We start from the raw sequence: 24,270 nt of genomic DNA on the forward strand, positions 1-24,270 counted from the left end.
CTGGAAACATCCCCAAGGCTGTGGCTAAGCCATGTCTCTGCAATATCCTTTCTTTCAGGAGTGCTAGTCCTGCATGGTTTGCAGGAGAGCTTCTGTAAAGTTTGGAAGGTAGGAGACGAGGTACTGGCAGAAGTAAAGCTGTGAGGATGGGACGTGAGTTGTGCTTGGGTAGCTCAGTTGGTAGAACACTTGCCCATGAAAGGCAAAGGTCCCGAGCTCGAGTCTCGGTCCGGCACACAGTTTTAATCTGCCAGGAAGTTTCAAAATTGCAACTGCTTAGTCATTAAAAATTATGATAATTCATATGCATTTAATCACAGAAGGAATAAGATGAGTATTTCATGTCTACTAAAATCATAGCTCATTGCATGGTGAAAATATTACTTCTTATGCAAATGAAACATATACATTACAATTCTTTTGAAAGGATATGGGAGCAATTCAAATAAATAAGATTTGTAAACATTTTATTGTGAAACATTTTTCAGGCATATAACTATGCATTGTGCACAGTATGTCCTGGACACTGCATTGGTTTCACACAAATGCACTGAAATTTTCATATCTTTAGGGCAGACTATGGCAGTGACATCATTGTAAATTTACACGCTGATGTGTGTGATACAGTGTGATGAGATGAGATGGAGGGTGGATGTAAACTAAAAAAATACTGGTGAATTGGGAAATGAGCAGACATTGGCCATCTCATCAGCTACGATGGTGATGGCATGCTGCTTGTTGACTGATCAAAATATTTGCAAATGTGACATACCCAATTTGTGTCATGCCACAACATGATGTAGTGCATCCCATTACACCAATTGCAGCTTTCATTCATGGTGACACCACTTGACTGTACCCAGAAATGTGAGATATGACACTGTACAGACCTTCAGTTACTCTGACAGAACACAAAATGTTTTAAAACCTGTTCATATCAGTGTCTCTCTGCCTCCACACTGTAAAATGACATAAATAACATTTTACTAAATGTAAATCCGTTACATTCATGAAATCCCAACCACTCCACCTCCCTGCCTTCTTTTCTCTTGCTCAGTCCCTCTCTCTTGTCCCCCTTATCCTCCCATCTCCTCTGCACCCCCCCCCCCCCCCCCCCCAGTTATCTACATGGATAATTTCAACAGTTAGGTAACTCTACTTTTTGTAAAATAGTAGATACTACAGGTCTAGTTTTATTTTGTTTTGAGATCTGAAGATAATCCAGGGAGTTCAAAATAAGTCACAATGATAACAATTGTGCAATGGGACTGGAGAGTAAATGATACATAAAAATTTTTAAACTTTTCATGATGATGGAAATATTCCACAGGTTGTCTATAATCTATGTATGTGCACAGTCCATCTTCTTTTTTATTGAAACAATTTGCTAGCAAGTGATTTCTTGAAACCAATCTTCACATAATGAAAAATACTCATCATAGCTTCTTGTGTCAGAATTCCCTCTGTTGCTTTGCTCCTTCTTAATCAGTAATCTCCACATTATCTAATAATACCCATATTTATTTAGTTTCATGATCCAAAGACAAAGACAGTTTTTCTTGTACCTTAACAGGTACTGTTTGAATTATAATTTCAACTAACTCTTGTTCTTGTACTGGATCATCTATATATTCATTTTTACTCAGGTTTTTTGTAAACATTTGTACATGGTACTTTCATTCCCTGTGTAATTTGGTAGTGATAACAACAATGATTTCATAAACCATCAGTGGCTTTGTGACCAATATTTGTTCAACAAAGCTGCTTCAAATTCTTTAAAAGTTACACATGTTGCAGATGCTTTACTTCACACGTGTTAATTTTTTTCTTTCTTTATGGACAGGTTTTAGGATAAAGATTTTGAAACTGTTTGGTGATAACCACTGGATGTATGTCATGAAGTAGTTTGAATTCATAAAATTTCAAATTTAAACTGTGATTCATGATGAGTACAGATGTGGTAAAAATAAATTTACTGGTCCATTCGCTGAATGCTGTATGAGTCTCATTCTTCACAATTTCATCATAACACTTCGCTGTATTGTTGAGGCAGTTCACTAATATTATTAAACTTTATTTCAAGTTCTTTCCAGTAAACTCATACACCATGTGTCATTTTTGTAACTGGGATTGTTGTGGCTGAAATCACATTATTTTTTCACTAATTTGACTGCTTTCAAAATTTCTTCACTTTCTTCTAGTTCAGATCCATTAATTACATCACCTGTGCATTTTTGTTATGGTATCAATTTCTCGATTCTGACCAAATGAGAACCTTCAGCTGCAGATTTTTGATTCTGTATCTTCTGTTCTTCTCACTGTATTTTTATTGCGGTGATTTGGCCCTCAGTATGAGTGCATTTACCTTGAAATTTGGCCTTGAGCACATGATGCTAAATGAATACAAAAATGACAATTTTACAAATGCTGCTTTTTTGTGTTGAAATAATGATATTTATTTATTTCTAATCACATTAATGTGAAACAATTGTTCTTTTGAAGTAAACTCAAGTTAACAAAACACGTAATTTTCCTACAGTTATTTTTGAATGGCCTGGTCAAAAATTGTCTTATTAATCAAAGTGTCCATGATAAGGGTCATCTGTGGAAGTTTCTAGCCTTTAGTGTAAATTTTGGGTACTAATTGTTATACAAATTTTCTTATGTGTCTTATGACTTAGCAAATCTATGTGTTTTTAAGGACATCACTGAAGTGACATATCTGTATTTCTTTTTGTTTTCATAGGTTTCATGGAAATTGAAGGAATATGTGTAGTCAGATACCAACATTGTAACATGACTGCCTGCTTTGTCTCAGCTCCACATCCCGGAACAACAAAAATGCGTTTTGAATTTAGTATGTATGGTAAGATGTACCAGCAGAAAAGCAGGATTTACTGTCATGTAAAAAAAAGAGTGTAGGAAAGAATCATGATTCCAATGTCCTAATTACTCCTTCTCATCAAAACATAGAGGAAATTTCCAAAGACATATCAAATACTGACATATGCACTTCTTATATGTCATATTTTTCTTGTATTGAAGCCTAATACAGTAAAATATCCGCAACTACAGAACTGAGGGAGAGCATTACTTCCTAAGAGCACCTTAAATTCATTTGGACAGATTGTATTTTAATCCAGATTGCTACAAGATTGGGCATAGAAGTTTAAACAAAATATCTACAAATTCTGGTCTATATTTCCAAATAGATAACAACAGGTCCACATGCACCTACGTAGCTCTAAAAGTGACAAACTCTGATTAAAAGTAGTCATTTCATAAAAATAAATGCACAACTGAGACAACAAAATGAAAAAAACTGTAAATCTCAACACAGTTGAGAATCCTTCAGGACAAATACATCGGTGATAGTGAAATTAATCTACCATACCACTGATTGCATCCAAGTAAGTTTTTTTTTAGTAAGTGTCTGATTATGAGCTACACTATTCTAATTGAATACAAAGATAAAGCTGTGTCTTTTGCCTTCTTTTTAACATGAGGTAGTGAAGGTGACAGCTGTGTGTGTATGTTATCTAGATGGAAGTAAGCAGTTCCAAAACATTAATAAAATATATAAGAAACCAATGACACCATCATTTCTTATTTTGTTGTTATAGAGATAATGAAATAAGGAATTATGTCTTCTGATTAACAAATTATTTGAGATCCTAATAAATACTTTGAAAAGGAATATGTGTCATGTATGCGGATTCATGATTTTTACGTCCATGACAGGGAACAATGTAGCAAATTCCATGGTGATCACAGTCACGATCAGAAAGTGAACTGATCAAATGCGGTGTGACACCGTGTTCTAGTCTTGATCCTCTTTTGCTTCTGATATGCATAAATGACCATCAACTTACATTTTGAGTAGAAATAAATTTTCTTTACGTGGAAGATGATACCTGTTTTAGTGCAGGAATACACTCAGGTGACAAAAGTCATGGGATAGCAATATGCACATATGCAGATGGCAGTAGTATCAAGTACACAAAGTATAAAAGGGCAGAAATGGCAGAGTTATCATTTGTAGATAGGTGATTCATATGAAGAGATTTCTCACATAATTATATAGTTGCATGACAGACTACATGGGAGATTCCATTTTGGCAATTGTTAGGGAATTCAATATTCCAAGATCCACAGGGTCTAGAGTGTGCTGAGAATTTCAGGCATTACCTGTTGCTGCAAACAACACAGCGGCTGACGGCCTTTGCTTAACGACAGAGAACAGTGGCGTTTGTTTGTAGTTGTCAGCACTAACAGACAAACAACACTGTGTGAAATAACCTAAGAAATCAATGTGGTGCATAGGATGAACATATCCATTAGGACAGTGCAGTGAAATTTAGCATTAATGGGCTACGGCTGCAGACAACTGACACTAGTGCCTTTGGTAACAGGATGACATCACCTGCAGCAGCTCTTCTGGACTCGTGACCATATTGGTTGGATAATAGATGACTGTAAAACCGTGATCTGGTCATATGAGTCCCAATTTGAGTTGGTGAGAGCTGACGGTATGGTACAAGTGTGGCATAGACCTCATGAATCTGTGAACCCAAGTTGGCAAGAAGGCACTGTGCAAGCTGGTGGTGGCTCCATAATGGTGTGGGCCATGCTTGTACAGAATGGACTGGGTCCTCTGATCCAAATGAAACTCTTGCAGACCATTTGCAGCCACTCATAGACTTGTTCCCAAACAACTTGTGGAATTTTTATGGATGACAATGCACCATGCCACTGGGCCACAATTGTTCACGATTGATTTGGAGAATATTCTGGACAGTTCAAGCACATGTTCTTGCCACCCAAATTGTGTGACATGAATCCTATTGAACATTTATGGAACATAATTGTGAGGTCAATTCATGCACAAAATCCTGCACTGGCAACACTTTCACAGTTACGGATTGCTATAGAGGCAGCATGGCTCGATATTTCTGCAGGGGACTTCCAAAGACTTGTTGAGTCTGTGCCACATTAAGCTGCTGCACTAAGGTGGGCAAATGGAAGTGCAACATGATGTTGGGATGGATTCCATGACTTTTATCAACTCAGTGTATCTCACATAAATTAGTACAAAATGCTAGCTTTTAATTTTTAGGGAAGTATCAGTATATGTGTGCCAGAAATAGTCTTATGTAACTTCTGTGCCCTTAAAACAGTTAGTTTAATACAGTCTAACTGACAGTCTTTTCTGAACATAGGTGAGTGTTGTTCTTGCAGCACATCCTTTATTCCAACAATCCTCCTGTCTCAATCTCGACTAATCAACTGTTCTCACATCCTCAACCCAAAAGTTTCGCCTGCCATTGTCCTATCACACCCTCACAATCTGTGCCTCAATGTTATCCTATTCGTGCCCCGCACCTAACCTGCTCCAGCACCCATGTATTGCAGGGGTAGGCCACACATCTGGCACTATTCCTCCTGCATTCCTAGCCACACAGCTCCTGCCTCCCTCTGAGCTGTTAGCTACTGATCCCCAATCCCTCCTGATTCCTGCCTCTTTCTCCCTCTACCAACTCTATCTGACACAACTCTCATCACAGTCTACCTGCTGAACTGCAATTCTATCATTGTATGTCGAGCTGGCACAATGTGGTGCACAGTTTTCTTTGTATGTGTATTTGTACTCTAGCTCATCAAAAGATTTCTTCTGATAACTAGCAAAATTTTCTTTCTCTTTTGTGTGTGTATATCATTCCTCAACACTTCTGGTTAAATTACTTATATTCCATGAAGATGTTCTTTACTGTATTTATACTAAGAAGTTGTTCTGATTTATTTTGATTGTGTAATGGCTGTGAACTAAACAAACAGCTATTTCTGTGGTAGTAAATGTTTTCGTCTATTGTGTAGTCTTCATCAACTGACACTTACGATCAATAAATTGCCCTTAGAAATCATGTGAACATAATCTTTTATGAATGTTTCCAGAATGAAATTTTCACTGTGCAGTGGAGTGTGCACTGATATGATACTTCCTGGAAGATTAAAACTGTGTGTCAGACCTGTCCTCACAACTTTGGGAGACAAGGTACTGGCAGGAGTAAAGTTGTGAGGATGGGCCACGAGTCATGCTTGTGTAGCTCAGTTGGTACAGCACTTGTGTGCGAAAGGCCAATGTGCCAAGTTCGGGTCTTGGTCTTGCACACAGTTTTAATCTGCCAGGAACTTTCATGAATGATTTAGATTTTTTCTCATAAGTAAATTTCATTATGTACAGTATTTAAACTTACAAGTTACATTTAAATTTTACTGTGCAATTGTCACTAAATTGCTCTCATTTACAAAGTAATTGATCAAAAATTCAAAATTTATATGTTACCTTTCATTGAAAAATGTTCTTTCTTCGAATAGTGTAAGCAAAGCTCAACTGTCAAAATAGGCAAGTGTGTAAGCTACCACAGAATGCGACTGTGACCATCAGTATGTGGAACATTATCAGTATTCTCATGTGGCATGTTATAATAAATCTTCAATGACAACTGAGCTGGCTCCATGCATATTATCAATACTAGGAATAAGAACAATCTACATTAAGACCTAAAATCACTTACCTTGGTCCAAAAAGTGGTCCAATATTCAGGAACCCACATTTTCAATAAATTGCCAGCAACTGTTAAAAACTTGGTTTCAGATAAAGCACGGTTTAAACAGAGTTTGAAGAATTTTTGATAGGCAACTCCTTCTATTCCACAGATAAATATCTTAACATAGACTGTTAAGCCAGCTTAAGCAAAAATGTGTTAGATTTCAGTTTTGACAAAACTTGGTCACAACAGTCAAGATTAGGTATTTTGTCTATGATAAATTTATTAATAGTGCATAACAGTGTTTCATTCTGACAGTTTGTTGATTCTGTAAATATTAGATGTTCCCATTTACTGCATTGTATTAACCTATTTCGACTATCTCCTGATAAATGATTAGGGTAGTAAGTATTATATTCAATGGCTATGAGCCACATGTGAAATGTCAAAAGTCTGTCAAAAAAATTTGTTGCACCACTTATGATAAATCAAATGCATGTGAAATTCTCAGCACTTCTTTCAGCTAGAGGCCCAATTGTCATTGTTTGCAAGACTCCTTATCTGAGGCTAAGTGAATCACTATGCCATGATTTTAATTTTACACGTATGTTTTACCACACTCACTTGTGAAGTTACATTTTCGACTCAACTCCCACAGTTCCACAATCTAAGCAATATAACTGGCATAAACTGACTTGAAATGTTGCAACAATTTTAGCATGCCAGTACCATATTCATTTGCTCAGAGAAATGCTTGGACAATATAAAGAATAGATCAGACAATAGGAATGCAAATGGATTGAATAATGGAGCTAACTTTTGAATCAATGAATATACTGAGAACTCATAAATAGCAGAAAGGCCCATTGGTGATCTGAACATTGGATATCACTTGCCTAAAAATGAAGTGCAATGCATATTTGAAATACTTTCCAGTCTTCATGAGCCTCGTTAAATAGCTGAAATGCTGGGATGGTTGGCAACTCCTGTGATGCTTCTGCTGCTACTGCTATTGTTGCTGTTTTAGCCACTGTTGTATTGAACTAGACAACCAATTGAATAATTCTTGATGCTGTTGTTGTTGCTGATTTAGCTGTTGCTGCAGTTTTTCCTGTGCACATTGGTGCTTGATCAAGTTGTTATGCTGTTGCTGCCCAAGCTGGAGAATTCTGGTGTCCATGGTAATGGATGGGTAACTTTTCATAGATCACTCCATAATAGGATTTGACCCCAGTGAGAATAGCTAGGTAACACACTTCATAAGGTAAAGTCCTGTAAAGGCAAGAAATTGTGGGAATCACAATTCCAGGAACTATTGTAATAATACACATGCTAAACTACTAGCACTGCAGAGTCCACTTGTAGAGATGATTGAATAACGGTGAACTGAGGCAGTGGCAACTGACAGTTGGCATTTTATTCAGCCCCTTCTGATGCTCATAATACTGGACTGCGATAAGGGCCAGATTCCTGCCACAGGATGTGTGCGCCATTGCCTAATTACCCATATCAATCATTTATTTGCACATTTGGTGAGATTACTAAAAACAATCTACAGTTACTCTAAAGTGTACAAACAAGTGGCATTAATGTGTTGTCAATATTCAATAAATGTCCAATGAAAATATTACACAGATGAGCGTCTGATGCCACAAAAGGCAACAGTAAATTCATCTACATGCTGCAATGCCTCAGGGAAGTTTTGGCACACCATACAGAATAAACAACATGCCCTACAATCTTCTGAAGTGTTGCACCTACATGGCACTGCACAGTGTTATTCTGCTGCGTAATCTTAAGAGTTAATGAGATCCTTTGGGTGGTAGTGAATGTGCTATGCATGATATAGTCAGACCTTGCACCGAGGTATTACTGCCAGTTCCACTGCCTGATTATGTTTCTCACTGATAAGTGTTTATAAAAATCTAGAAAAATAGCTTGAAACTTAAGGAGTTAAAATGTTAATGTAAATACTTTTATTTTTATTGAAAAACATACCTTACATGAAAAGTGAACTTTCTAGAAATCAAAAGTGCATTGCAGTGTGTGCTCTAAATTTCTCCGAGGAACTCCTGTAGTGATAATATACTAACCAAAACACCATGACTGGTGCTGTACTTATATTTACTTGCCTTGTGTCTTTCCATCTTGGGAAGGCCCCTTCTTTTCCTTCACCTTACTCCTCTATTCCCTTTTTCCTTGTGCTTTTCATCTGCTGTACTGAACACCACTTCTCATTTTCATCCAGCAGCAGTGGGATGGTGCAGCAGTGTGTGTTTGTACATTCTTAAGAGGAGCAAATAATGGTAAACTCAGCTTCTGTGGTCCAGTTCTTGTTTGCCCATCTATTTACTATCCAATACCTCCACCACACTTGTTTTTTAAAGTTAGTTAATTCACAGATATACAAACAAGAAAATCACTTCTTGATATTCTATGTTTAAAAGTATCTCTAATTATTCTTGCTTGAAGACAGAACCTTAACTTCCATTCCATACATTTAGTCAGTCTTCTCTCACAGAAAAAATTGCTGGGGCAATTCATTTAGAGAAAAATGAGACATAAGAATACTATGTAAAGATATCAGCTTATATCACAAAGGCCCATTCAGAGAGATTGAAATTTTCATGCTTGCTTTAAGTACATTTAAACCTTAATGTAATTTGCTGATTATAATAAAACTCTTTAATTTACACAACCATTTAAAGGCAGCATGATAATAGTAATAACATCAACATAGACTTTAATCAGCATTAGTGTTGTGAGGGATGTGCCATAATATAAACTGTCATTCTGTAATTGCAAGTATAAGACCACGCCAACTTGGCAAAATTACATTAGTCATGATAATTTCCTAATCAATTTGAACCATTTCAAGTAACTAGTTTTGCTAAGGCTCAATTCAGTTAACTAATCATTTTTTTTTCAAGTCATGATAATTTCCTAATTAATTTGAACCATTTCAAGTAACTAGTTTTGCTAACAGGATAGAGTAGCATGGAGAGCTGCATCAAACCAGTCTCAGGACTGAAGACCACAACAACAACAGTTTTGCTAAGGCTCAATTCAGTTAACTAACCATTTTTTTCCTATTCCAGCCACAGAGTTGACATGTAAACAGGTGTAATTACTATATTGCTGATAAAGTTAGGAAAATAACCCAAAAATAGAAATCTGTAAAGTATTCATATAGCTAATGTCCAAAATATGGTAGGAACATCAACACTTAATTAGTTTCTAGGAAATTAATGCTTTTATGAATGGTATTGTTTATTTAGCTATTTTTGCAACTTTCAGTCAAAACTCTTATTGTATTGTAAAGTTCAGACGAAAACCAGTTTCCCTGCACTATTCAATTAATTTGAGATGTTAACTTGTAAATTGTTAAAATTACGTATTTAATGTGAATGTTCTGCAGCCATTTTTGAAAAGATATAAAAGCACTGAGTGGGAAGCCATTTTTAAGTCAGTCCATTCTGAGATTTTGAGTGTGGAAGCAATGTCAGTCAAAACAGCATTAATGTAATGGTGCGATGCTGTGTCGTTGTGAATAAGAAGGTGGACAATAAAGAAGGACAGTTAACAATGATTACAGACTAACTTTAATACACTCATGCTCATAAATTAAGGATAATGCTGATACATGGTGAAACAACACTCTTTTGGGTGGTTTGTAGGTTTAAATAACCTTGGGGTATGACCATGCAGTGCATTTGACATGCGGTTGTTGCACGGTGGTGCTGGCAGCAGTCCACATATGCAGAGGTATGTTGGTTCATGTCAGAGTATGGTGCAGCAAGTAAGTGTACAGACATTTTTAGTCACTCTAATGGTGACTGTGTGTTGAAAATGGCTCAAAGAACACATATTGATGACGTTACGAGGGGTAGAATACTAGGGCGACTGGAGGCTGGTCAAACCCAGCAGGTCATAGCACAAGCCCTCCATGTTCCACAGAGTGTGATCTCAAGATTATGGCAACGATTCCAGCAGATGGGAAATGAGGAAATGTGTCCAGGAATACAGTATGGGACGTTCACAGTGTACAACACCACAAGAAGACCGATGTCTCACCATCAGTGCCCGCAACAGCCATGGAGTACTGCAGGTAGCCTTGCTTGAGACCTTACTGCAGCCACTGGAACAGTTGTCTCCAGAAACACAGTCTACAGTTGACTGAACAGAAATGGTTTATTTGCCTGGAGTCCTGGAAGGTGCATTCCACTGACCCCTGGTCACAGGAGAGCCTGTAAAGCCTGCTGTCAAGAACACAGTAAATGCTCATTGGAACAGTGGTCCCAGGTTATGATCCCGGGCAACTCTAGGTATAGTCTGAACAGTGATTCTCACCGGGTTATCATCTGGCGTGAACCAGGAATAAGATACCACCCCCTTAACGTCCTTGAAAGGGGCCTATATGGAGGTCGTGGTTTGATGGTGTGGGGTGGGACTATGATTGATGTACATATACCCATGCGTGTCTTTGACAGAGGAACTGTAACAGGTCAGATGTATCAGGACATCATTTTGCACCAGTATGTCCAACTTTTCAGTGGTGCAGTGGGTCTCACCTTCCTCCTGATGGAAGATAACGCACAGGCACACCGAGCTGACATCATGGAGGAGTGCCTTGAAACAGAAGATATCAGATGAATGGAGTGGCCTGCCTGTTCTCCAGACCTAAACCCATCAAGCATGTCTGGGATGCTCTCGGTCAACATATCGCTGCACGTCTTCAAACCCCTATGACACTTCAGGAGCTCCGATAGGCACTGATACAAGAATGAGAGGGTACACCCCAGGAGCTGCTTGACCACCTGATCCAGAGTATGCCAACCCATTGTGCGGTCTGTGTACAAGTGCATGGTGATCATATGCGTATTGATGTCGGGGTACATGCACACGAAACAGTGGCATTTAGCAGCACGTGTGTTTTGGGACAGTTTTCTCAACTTCTCACCAATACCGTGGACTTACAGATCTGTGTCATGTGTGTTCCCTATGTGCCCATGCTATTAGTGCCAGTTTTGTGTAGTTCCACATTGTGTGGCACCACATTCTGCAATTATCCTTAATTTATGAGCATGAGTGTTGTTCGTCAGAGTGAGACTGTTGTAGGTTGATTAGGTTATATTACACAGTGCTCATTGTTGTACAGTTAGAAGGTGCAACATATGCAACTTGGAAAATGAGACTTAATAATCTAATTAAGACATGGACTGGCCGTAACACTAATTCTGTGAGGGGGATCTAGCATTTATGGAAGTAAAAGATGTGAGACCAAATGTGTGTGTCTCATCCATGTTATTGGATATAGGTTGTGCTGGTGCAGTGATGGGGAAGGATAGCAGAGTATGGGGGGGGAAGATGCTTTATTGCTGCCTGTGGGTATATCCAGGGATGTGTTGGTGACCACATTTACAGCCAATTGTTCACTGTGATCGCTGCCACTGGGAAACTTCAAGCAGATGTATGACTGGGTATGTCAAAACTCCTTATCTTCATTTCAGAATAGCCAAAGACAGCATAATAATAAATTCAATGTAGACTTTTTCTTCTCACTTTAGATTCAGAGTAGGTTAACTGTATTCTACTGAAAAGATCTTCAATTCCTACAGTTGCAAAATAAAATGAAAAAGATTGCTGACTACTTGTTCCTCATACAAATTATTTGGCTCTGAAGGAAGTAAGTTTCAGGTTTTACTCCAAGAAACTTCAGTTTGTAAGTAAACCTTAGAGTAAAAGTATTAAATCCTATTTTTGAAATAATGAAAGATCACAGATATTTAATTAACATTCATGCAAATAAAACTCACTTGTTTTGGTAGGTGTTCAGTTAAACAAAGTAATAATAAGGCAATGAGAGAGGTTGGTGTTTCTCATGTGTAAGACCATTTTTTAATAAAATAGTGGAAAATCCAGGGTGGAATACAAAATATGAAATAGGATGGAATGATATTCATCACACAGAGGATGCATTGAGTAGCAAATAGGTACATTGATGAAGACTGCTTGATATTATCAGCTATTAGATTAATTACTTTGTCATATGTAAACAAATCAGCAATATAAGCTGGGATGAGTAGTAAGAGAGCTGAAGAGGCATGGTGCAGTGAAGAGGAAGGATAGCAGAGTATGGGGGAAGGGGGGGGGGGGGGGGGGGAGATGCTTTAATGCCACCTGTGGGTATGTGCAGAGACATGGTAGGGACAGGATGGTAGGCTGCTAGGTGCAACATGGGGAGACAGTGCTTTCGGTGCAGAAGGCGAGAAGAAGGAAGTAGAGAAGGGGTAAGGACTGTGCAGATGTGCAGGTGGATAGAAGGCATGTGTGTGAGATTTGAGTGGTATCAGAGAAGGGGTTAGAGACAGGTGGAGGACAGAGACTAGTGGAGGTTGACACCAGGGGATGTTACGGAAACAACGGATATGTTGTATGGAGAGATTTCAAGTGACAATTCATGTGAAAAAATATGTTTTTGGGAAGAACCTTGATGGCATAATCTGTGAAGCAGTATTTGAGTCAAGAACATCATGTTGGGTGGAATATTCAGCTACTGGGTAGTCCTGCTGCCTCTTGGCCACAGCATTAATGTAATGGTGCGATGCTGTGTCGTTGTGAATAAGAAGGTGGACAATAAAGAAGGACAGTTAACAATGATTACAGACTAACTTTAATACACTCATGCTCATAAATTAAGGATAATGCTGATACATGGTGAAACAACACTCTTTTGGGTGGTTTGTAGGTTTAAATAACCTTGGGGTATGACCATGCAGTGCATTTGACATGCGGTTGTTGCACGGTGGTGCTGGCAGCAGTCCACATATGCAGAGGTATGTTGGTTCATGTCAGAGTATGGTGCAGCAAGTAAGTGTACAGACATTTTTAGTCATTCTAATGGTGACTGTGTGTTGAAAATGGCTCAAAGAACACATATTGATGACGTTACGAGGGGTAGAATACTAGGGCGACTGGAGGCTGGTCAAACCCAGCAGGTCGTAGCACAAGCCCTCCATGTTCCACAGAGTGTGATCTCAAGATTATGGCAACGATTCCAGCAGATGGGAAATGAGGAAATGTGTCCAGGAATACAGTATGGGACGTTCACAGTGTACAACACCACAAGAAGACCGATGTCTCACCATCAGTGCCCGCAACAGCCATGGAGTACTGCAGGTAGCCTTGCTTGAGACCTTACTGCAGCCACTGGAACAGTTGTCTCCAGAAACACAGTCTACAGTTGACTGAACAGAAATGGTTTATTTGCCTGGAGTCCTGGAAGGTGCATTCCACTGACCCCTGGTCACAGGAGAGCCTGTAAAGCCTGCTGTCAAGAACACAGGAAATGCTCATTGGAACAGTGGTCCCAGGTTATGATCCCGGGCAACTCTAGGTATAGTCTGAACAGTGATTCTCACCGGGTTATCATCTGGCGTGAACCAGGAATAAGATACCACCCCCTTAACGTCCTTGAAAGGGGCCTATATGGAGGTCGTGGTTTGATGGTGTGGGGTGGGACTATGATTGATGTACATATACCCATGCGTGTCTTTGACAGAGGAACTGTAACAGGTCAGATGTATCAGGACATCATTTTGCACCAGTATGTCCAACTTTTCAGTGGTGCAGTGGGTCCCACCTTCCTCCTGATGGAAGATAACGCACAGGCACACCGAGCTGACATCATGGAGGAGTGCCTTGAAACAGAAGATATCAGATGAATGGAGTGGCCTGCCTGTTCTCCAGACCTAAACCCATCAAGCATGTCTGGGATGCTCTCGGTCAACATATCGCTGCACGTCTTCAAACCCCTATGACACTTCAGGAGCTCCGATAGGCACTGATACAAGAATGAGAGGGTACACCCCAGGAGCTGCTTGACCACCTGATCCAGAGTATGCCAACCCATTGTGCGGTCTGTGTACAAGTGCATGGTGATCATATGCGTATTGATGTCGGGGTACATGCACACGAAACAGTGGCATTTAGCAGCACGTGTGTTTTGGGACAGTTTTCTCAACTTCTCACCAATACCGTGGACTTACAGATCTGTGTCATGTGTGTTCCCTATGTGCCCATGCTATTAGTGCCAGTTTTGTGTAGTTCCACATTGTGTGGCACCACATTCTGCAATTATCCTTAATTTATGAGCATGAGTGTTGTTCGTCAGAGTGAGACTGTTGTAGGTTGATTAGGTTATATTACACAGTGCTCATTGTTGTACAGTTAGAAGGTGCAACATATGCAACTTGGAAAATGAGACTTAATAATCTAATTAAGACATGGACTGGCCGTAACACTAATTCTGTGAGGGGGATCTAGCATTTATGGAAGTAAAAGATGTGAGACCAAATGTGTGTGTCTCATCCATGTTATTGGATATAGGTTGTGCTGGTGCAGTGATGGGGAAGGATAGCAGAGTATGGGGGGGGAAGATGCTTTATTGCTGCCTGTGGGTATATCCAGGGATGTGTTGGTGACCACATTTACAGCCAATTGTTCACTGTGATCGCTGCCACTGGGAAACTTCAAGCAGATGTATGACTGGGTATGTCAAAACTCCTTATCTTCATTTCAGAATAGCCAAAGACAGCATAATAATAAATTCAATGTAGACTTTTTCTTCTCACTTTAGATTCAGAGTAGGTTAACTGTATTCTACTGAAAAGATCTTCAATTCCTACAGTTGCAAAATAAAATGAAAAAGATTGCTGACTACTTGTTCCTCATACAAATTATTTGGCTCTGAAGGAAGTAAGTTTCAGGTTTTACTCCAAGAAACTTCAGTTTGTAAGTAAACCTTAGAGTAAAAGTATTAAATCCTATTTTTGAAATAATGAAAGATCACAGATATTTAATTAACATTCATGCAAATAAAACTCACTTGTTTTGGTAGGTGTTCAGTTAAACAAAGTAATAATAAGGCAATGAGAGAGGTTGGTGTTTCTCATGTGTAAGACCATTTTTTAATAAAATAGTGGAAAATCCAGGGTGGAATACAAAATATGAAATAGGATGGAATGATATTCATCACACAGAGGATGCATTGAGTAGCAAATAGGTACATTGATGAAGACTGCTTGATATTATCAGCTATTAGATTAATTACTTTGTCATATGTAAACAAATCAGCAATATAAGCTGGGATGAGTAGTAAGAGAGCTGAAGAGGCATGGTGCAGTGAAGAGGAAGGATAGCAGAGTATGGGGGAAGGGGGGGGGGGGGGGGGAGATGCTTTAATGCCACCTGTGGGTATGTGCAGAGACATGGTAGGGACAGGATGGTAGGCTGCTAGGTGCAACATGGGGAGACAGTGCTTTCGGTGCAGAAGGCGAGAAGAAGGAAGTAGAGAAGGGGTAAGGACTGTGCAGATGTGCAGGTGGATAGAAGGCATGTGTGTGAGATTTGAGTGGTATCAGAGAAGGGGTTAGAGACAGGTGGAGGACAGAGACTAGTGGAGGTTGACACCAGGGGATGTTACGGAAACAACGGATATGTTGTATGGAGAGATTTCAAGTGACAATTCATGTGAAAAAATATGTTTTTGGGAAGAACCTTGATGGCATAATCTGTGAAGCAGTATTTGAGTCAAGAACATCATGTTGGGTGGAATATTCAGCTACTGGGTAGTCCTGCTGCCTCTTGGCCACAGCATTAATGTAATGGTGCGATGCTGTGTCGTTGTGAATAAGAAGGTGGACAATAAAGAAGGACAGTTAACAATGATTACAGACTAACTTTAATACACTCATGCTCATAAATTAAGGATAATGCTGATACATGGTGAAACAACACTCTTTTGGGTGGTTTGTAGGTTTAAATAACCTTGGGGTATGACCATGCAGTGCATTTGACATGCGGTTGTTGCACGGTGGTGCTGGCAGCAGTCCACATATGCAGAGGTATGTTGGTTCATGTCAGAGTATGGTGCAGCAAGTAAGTGTACAGACATTTTTAGTCACTCTAATGGTGACTGTGTGTTGAAAATGGCTCAAAGAACACATATTGATGACGTTACGAGGGGTAGAATACTAGGGCGACTGGAGGCTGGTCAAACCCAGCAGGTCGTAGCACAAGCCCTCCATGTTCCACAGAGTGTGATCTCAAGATTATGGCAACGATTCCAGCAGATGGGAAATGAGGAAATGTGTCCAGGAATACAGTATGGGACGTTCACAGTGTACAACACCACAAGAAGACCGATGTCTCACCATCAGTGCCCGCAACAGCCATGGAGTACTGCAGGTAGCCTTGCTTGAGACCTTACTGCAGCCACTGGAACAGTTGTCTCCAGAAACACAGTCTACAGTTGACTGAACAGAAATGGTTTATTTGCCTGGAGTCCTGGAAGGTGCATTCCACTGACCCCTGGTCACAGGAGAGCCTGTAAAGCCTGCTGTCAAGAACACAGTAAATGCTCATTGGAACAGTGGTCCCAGGTTATGATCCCGGGCAACTCTAGGTATAGTCTGAACAGTGATTCTCACCGGGTTATCATCTGGCGTGAACCAGGATTAAGATACCACCCCCTTAACGTCCTTGAAAGGGGCCTATATGGAGGTCGTGGTTTGATGGTGTGGGGTGGGACTATGATTGATGTACATATACCCATGCGTGTCTTTGACAGAGGAACTGTAACAGGTCAGATGTATCAGGACATCATTTTGCACCAGTATGTCCAACTTTTCAGTGGTGCAGTGGGTCCCACCTTCCTCCTGATGGAAGATAACGCACAGGCACACCGAGCTGACATCATGGAGGAGTGCCTTGAAACAGAAGATATCAGATGAATGGAGTGGCCTGCCTGTTCTCCAGACCTAAACCCATCAAGCATGTCTGGGATGCTCTCGGTCAACATATCGCTGCACGTCTTCAAACCCCTATGACACTTCAGGAGCTCCGATAGGCACTGATACAAGAATGAGAGGGTACACCCCAGGAGCTGCTTGACCACCTGATCCAGAGTATGCCAACCCATTGTGCGGTCTGTGTACAAGTGCATGGTGATCATATGCGTATTGATGTCGGGGTACATGCACACGAAACAGTGGCATTTAGCAGCACGTGTGTTTTGGGACAGTTTTCTCAACTTCTCACCAATACCGTGGACTTACAGATCTGTGTCATGTGTGTTCCCTATGTGCCCATGCTATTAGTGCCAGTTTTGTGTAGTTCCACATTGTGTGGCACCACATTCTGCAATTATCCTTAATTTATGAGCATGAGTGTTGTTCGTCAGAGTGAGACTGTTGTAGGTTGATTAGGTTATATTACACAGTGCTCATTGTTGTACAGTTAGAAGGTGCAACATATGCAACTTGGAAAATGAGACTTAATAATCTAATTAAGACATGGACTGGCCGTAACACTAATTCTGTGAGGGGGATCTAGCATTTATGGAAGTAAAAGATGTGAGACCAAATGTGTGTGTCTCATCCATGTTATTGGATATAGGTTGTGCTGGTGCAGTGATGGGGAAGGATAGCAGAGTATGGGGGGGGAAGATGCTTTATTGCTGCCTGTGGGTATATCCAGGGATGTGTTGGTTGACCACATTTACAGCCAATTGTTCACTGTGATCGCTGCCACTGGGAAACTTCAAGCAGATGTATGACTGGGTATGTCAAAACTCCTTATCTTCATTTCAGAATAGCCAAAGACAGCATAATAATAAATTCAATGTAGACTTTTTCTTCTCACTTTAGATTCAGAGTAGGTTAACTGTATTCTACTGAAAAGATCTTCAATTCCTACAGTTGCAAAATAAAATGAAAAAGATTGCTGACTACTTGTTCCTCATACAAATTATTTGGCTCTGAAGGAAGTAAGTTTCAGGTTTTACTCCAAGAAACTTCAGTTTGTAAGTAAACCTTAGAGTAAAAGTATTAAATCCTATTTTTGAAATAATGAAAGATCACAGATATTTAATTAACATTCATGCAAATAAAACTCACTTGTTTTGGTAGGTGTTCAGTTAAACAAAGTAATAATAAGGCAATGAGAGAGGTTGGTGTTTCTCATGTGTAAGACCATTTTTTAATAAAATAGTGGAAAATCCAGGGTGGAATACAAAATATGAAATAGGATGGAATGATATTCATCACACAGAGGATGCATTGAGTAGCAAATAGGTACATTGATGAAGACTGCTTGATATTATCAGCTATTAGATTAATTACTTTGTCATATGTAAACAAATCAGCAATATAAGCTGGGATGAGTAGTAAGAGAGCTGAAGAGGCATGGTGCAGTGAAGAGGAAGGATAGCAGAGTATGGGGGAAGGGGGGGGGGGGGGAGATGCTTTAATGCCACCTGTGGGTATGTGCAGAGACATGGTAGGGACAGGATGGTAGGCTGCTAGGTGCAACATGGGGAGACAGTGCTTTCGGTGCAGAAGGCGAGAAGAAGGAAGTAGAGAAGGGGTAAGGACTGTGCAGATGTGCAGGTGGATAGAAGGCATGTGTGTGAGATTTGAGTGGTATCAGAGAAGGGGTTAGAGACAGGTGGAGGACAGAGACTAGTGGAGGTTGACACCAGGGGATGTTACGGAAACAACGGATATGTTGTATGGAGAGATTTCAAGTGACAATTCATGTGAAAAAATATGTTTTTGGGAAGAACCTTGATGGCATAATCTGTGAAACAGTATTTGAGTCAAGAACATCATGTTGGGTGGAATATTCAGCTACTGGGTAGTCCTGCTGCCTCTTGGCCACAGCATTAATGTAATGGTACGATGCTGTGTCGTTGTGAATAAGAAGGTGGACAATAAAGAAGGACAGTTAACAATGATTACAGACTAACTTTAATACACTCATGCTCATAAATTAAGGATAATGCTGATACATGGTGAAACAACACTCTTTTGGGTGGTTTGTAGGTTTAAATAACCTTGGGGTATGACCATGCAGTGCATTTGACATGCGGTTGTTGCACGGTGGTGCTGGCAGCAGTCCACATATGCAGAGGTATGTTGGTTCATGTCAGAGTATGGTGCAGCAAGTAAGTGTACAGACATTTTTAGTCATTCTAATGGTGACTGTGTGTTGAAAATGGCTCAAAGAACACATATTGATGACGTTACGAGGGGTAGAATACTAGGGCGACTGGAGGCTGGTCAAACCCAGCAGGTCGTAGCACAAGCCCTCCATGTTCCACAGAGTGTGATCTCAAGATTATGGCAACGATTCCAGCAGATGGGAAATGAGGAAATGTGTCCAGGAATACAGTATGGGACGTTCACAGTGTACAACACCACAAGAAGACCGATGTCTCACCATCAGTGCCCGCAACAGCCATGGAGTACTGCAGGTAGCCTTGCTTGAGACCTTACTGCAGCCACTGGAACAGTTGTCTCCAGAAACACAGTCTACAGTTGACTGAACAGAAATGGTTTATTTGCCTGGAGTCCTGGAAGGTGCATTCCACTGACCCCTGGTCACTGGAGAGCCTGTAAAGCCTGCTGTCAAGAACACAGTAAATGCTCATTGGAACAGTGGTCCCAGGTTATGATCCCGGGCAGCTCTAGGTATAGTCTGAACAGTGATTCTCACCGGGTTATCATCTGGCGTGAACCAGGATTAAGATACCACCCCCTTAACGTCCTTGAAAGGGGCCTATATGGAGGTCGTGGTTTGATGGTGTGGGGTGGGACTATGATTGATGTACATATACCCATGCGTGTCTTTGACAGAGGAACTGTAACAGGTCAGATGTATCAGGACATCATTTTGCACCAGTATGTCCAACTTTTCAGTGGTGCAGTGGGTCCCACCTTCCTCCTGATGGAAGATAACGCACAGGCACACCGAGCTGACATCATGGAGGAGTGCCTTGAAACAGAAGATATCAGATGAATGGAGTGGCCTGCCTGTTCTCCAGACCTAAACCCATCAAGCATGTCTGGGATGCTCTCGGTCAACATATCGCTGCACGTCTTCAAACCCCTATGACACTTCAGGAGCTCCGATAGGCACTGATACAAGAATGAGAGGGTACACCCCAGGAGCTGCTTGACCACCTGATCCAGAGTATGCCAACCCATTGTGCGGTCTGTGTACAAGTGCATGGTGATCATATGCGTATTGATGTCGGGGTACATGCACACGAAACAGTGGCATTTAGCAGCACGTGTGTTTTGGGACAGTTTTCTCAACTTCTCACCATTACCGTGGACTTACAGATCTGTGTCATGTGTGTTCCCTATGTGCCCATGCTATTAGTGCCAGTTTTGTGTAGTTCCACATTGTGTGGCACCACATTCTGCAATTATCCTTAATTTATGAGCATGAGTGTTGTTCGTCAGAGTGAGACTGTTGTAGGTTGATTAGGTTATATTACACAGTGCTCATTGTTGTACAGTTAGAAGGTGCAACATATGCAACTTGGAAAATGAGACTTAATAATCTAATTAAGACATGGACTGGCCGTAACACTAATTCTGTGAGGGGGATCTAGCATTTATGGAAGTAAAAGATGTGAGACCAAATGTGTGTGTCTCATCCATGTTATTGGATATAGGTTGTGCTGGTGCAGTGATGGGGAAGGATAGCAGAGTATGGGGGGGGAAGATGCTTTATTGCTGCCTGTGGGTATATCCAGGGATGTGTTGGTGACCACATTTACAGCCAATTGTCCACTGTGATCGCTGCCACTGGGAAACTTCAAGCAGATGTATGACTGGGTATGTCAAAACTCCTTATCTTCATTTCAGAATAGCCAAAGACAGCATAATAATAAATTCAATGTAGACTTTTTCTTCTCACTTTAGATTCAGAGTAGGTTAACTGTATTCTACTGAAAAGATCTTCAATTCCTACAGTTGCAAAATAAAATGAAAAAGATTGCTGACTACTTGTTCCTCATACAAATTATTTGGCTCTGAAGGAAGTAAGTTTCAGGTTTTACTCCAAGAAACTTCAGTTTGTAAGTAAACCTTAGAGTAAAAGTATTAAATCCTATTTTTGAAATAATGAAAGATCACAGATATTTAATTAACATTCATGCAAATAAAACTCACTTGTTTTGGTAGGTGTTCAGTTAAACAAAGTAATAATAAGGCAATGAGAGAGGTTGGTGTTTCTCATGTGTAAGACCATTTTTTAATAAAATAGTGGAAAATCCAGGGTGGAATACAAAATATGAAATAGGATGGAATGATATTCATCACACAGAGGATGCATTGAGTAGCAAATAGGTACATTGATGAAGACTGCTTGATATTATCAGCTATTAGATTAATTACTTTGTCATATGTAAACAAATCAGCAATATAAGCTGGGATGAGTAGTAAGAGAGCTGAAGAGGCATGGTGCAGTGAAGAGGAAGGATAGCAGAGTATGGGGGAAGGGGGGGGGGGGGGGAGATGCTTTAATGCCACCTGTGGGTATGTGCAGAGACATGGTAGGGACAGGATGGTAGGCTGCTAGGTGCAACATGGGGAGACAGTGCTTTCGGTGCAGAAGGCGAGAAGAAGGAAGTAGAGAAGGGGTAAGGACTGTGCAGATGTGCAGGTGGATAGAAGGCATGTGTGTGAGATTTGAGTGGTATCAGAGAAGGGGTTAGAGACAGGTGGAGGACAGAGACTAGTGGAGGTTGACACCAGGGGATGTTACGGAAACAACGGATATGTTGTATGGAGAGATTTCAAGTGACAATTCATGTGAAAAAATATGTTTTTGGGAAGAACCTTGATGGCATAATCTGTGAAGCAGTATTTGAGTCAAGAACATCATGTTGGGTGGAATATTCAGCTACTGGGTAGTCCTGCTGCCTCTTGGCCACAGTTTGGTGGTGGCTATTCATGTGGACAGACAGCTTGTTAGTGGTCAGGCCCATTAGAATGCCATATAGTGGTTGCGGCTAAGTTGGTAGACCACACGACTGCTTTCATGTTTGTTAATACCTTTGTTAGGTTGGGAGATGCCTGTGACAAGGATGGAGTAGGTGGATTTTGGAGGATGTATGAGACAGGTCTTGCATCTAGGTCTATTACAGGGGTGGAACAGGGACAGACAGAGATATTACACAGGTTTTGTGGGGAGCAGAATACCACTGTGGGAGGAAAGTAGTGAATAATAGGGTGGATAGTTCCCATTTCAGAGTATTACAAGAGGTAGTCGATATCCTGATGGAGAGTGCGATTCATTTCCTCCAGTCCTGGGTGTTATCAAGTCTGAGAAAGTTGCTTGTGTGTGGTGGTCGGTGAGTATGTGGTGAGGTGTAGGAAAATGCTTGGTAGAGCATATTGTTAATTGTAAGTGCTAAATTATTTTATCTGTGATTGAGCATTTTTTATTACAGACATCGAGTATTGTTATTAGTTCTGTGAACATTAAAACATCATATATTTCAAATCAATATTGGTAAATCTACAACTTGCAATGAAAACTGTCAGTCTTTTCCGGTCTATTAAAATATCCACCAACTTTCCTTGCAAGATAATGTAAGTTTGATTTCTCCAAATAAATTCACAAGATATGTCAGTTTGAAAGTAAATACATTATTTGTTATTTTGTCTTGATGAATGAACAAACAGAACGGTGAACAACAGGCAAGGTTGTAATTCAGTCAAATGACTCAACTTGTCATGGTCATCTCTGAATGTGTACAAATTTCAGATAACATTGTTTCTGGATTTGTTACACAAGCTGTGGCTTCTTCCACTTTGGGTGATATGATTTGAAAATTTCTGGTAATCCTTGTTGACTTGTGCAATAAAAGTTAAAATCTAATGATATAATGATTGTAGAGATGGCTTATTAACTAAAGTAATTTAATTTAGTGATATGTTTGGTATTTAAAATTTTGTATTATCCTCCATGTGGTAATTACCCACATGTTGGCAATCACTGACATAGTTTGAAAGATTGAAACTTCTAGTGACTATGTAACAAGTGGTTATGTTCATTATGAACAGGCCACTATTCTAACAGCATGTAAGTTACCATTATTCTTTGATAAATATCTGTATGGTCCTCTCGACATTAATGTATAGAAAGGAGATACATGACAGGGATGTAATATAACCTCTTAAGTAACAGACTAGTCTCAAAGTGGTAACTTTCTTGTTAAGCTTAATACGTTATTAACATTCCACATGAATACACATAGTTTATAATGTTTAATGATCATTATTGCTAATACTGTTTTTAAGATGTTCTTCACTTTGTCTGTACCCAAATTCTTTTCTTCATTTTATGGACAGAAAATGATGAATAACATAAAGGAAGATGTCGTACAACCTACCTAAGCAGATAAATGTCAGATAGACAAGATAAGTGTTTTCAGATGAGACTTAAAGTTGCTCCTTGGTAACTCATTCTTTACTATAAAGGAATTCTTTACTAACAATAAGGTTTTAATTACAAACATGGCAATATCCAGCATGTAGTCATAAAAATATATATTTTTTTAGAAATTTTTGTAATGGTTGTTGAATTGATGCATTTCTTATGATAACATTTGCTGTGAATGTGATCCACAGATCACATCAGATCATTAACTAAACCAGGTTATTAGAAAATAAACTAATTCAGATATGTATTTGTATGTGTTAGCTGTTTTTTTAATGAAATAATGACAGTGATGTATCAAAATAATGTGAAATAGAATGTTCCTTTGATGTAAACTCCATTTAACAAAATGCTTTATTTTTATACTATTGTCTTTTTATGGTCTGTTACAAAATTGCCTTATTAAGCAATGTGTTGATCTGGA

At 39.8% G+C, this 24,270-nt stretch overlaps 1 protein-coding gene across 13 annotated transcripts in view; it reads left to right on the top strand.

Annotated features, from left to right (window-relative positions):
• LOC124605166 (longitudinals lacking protein) overlaps positions 1–24,270 on the top strand; it is a 547,673-nt gene that overhangs the window by 254,968 nt on the left and 268,435 nt on the right. The gene's annotated exons all lie outside the window — the stretch shown is intronic.

The sequence above is a fragment of the Schistocerca americana genome, chromosome 3 (assembly GCF_021461395.2).
Source record: "Schistocerca americana isolate TAMUIC-IGC-003095 chromosome 3, iqSchAmer2.1, whole genome shotgun sequence".
Taxonomy (NCBI): domain Eukaryota; kingdom Metazoa; phylum Arthropoda; class Insecta; order Orthoptera; family Acrididae; genus Schistocerca; species Schistocerca americana.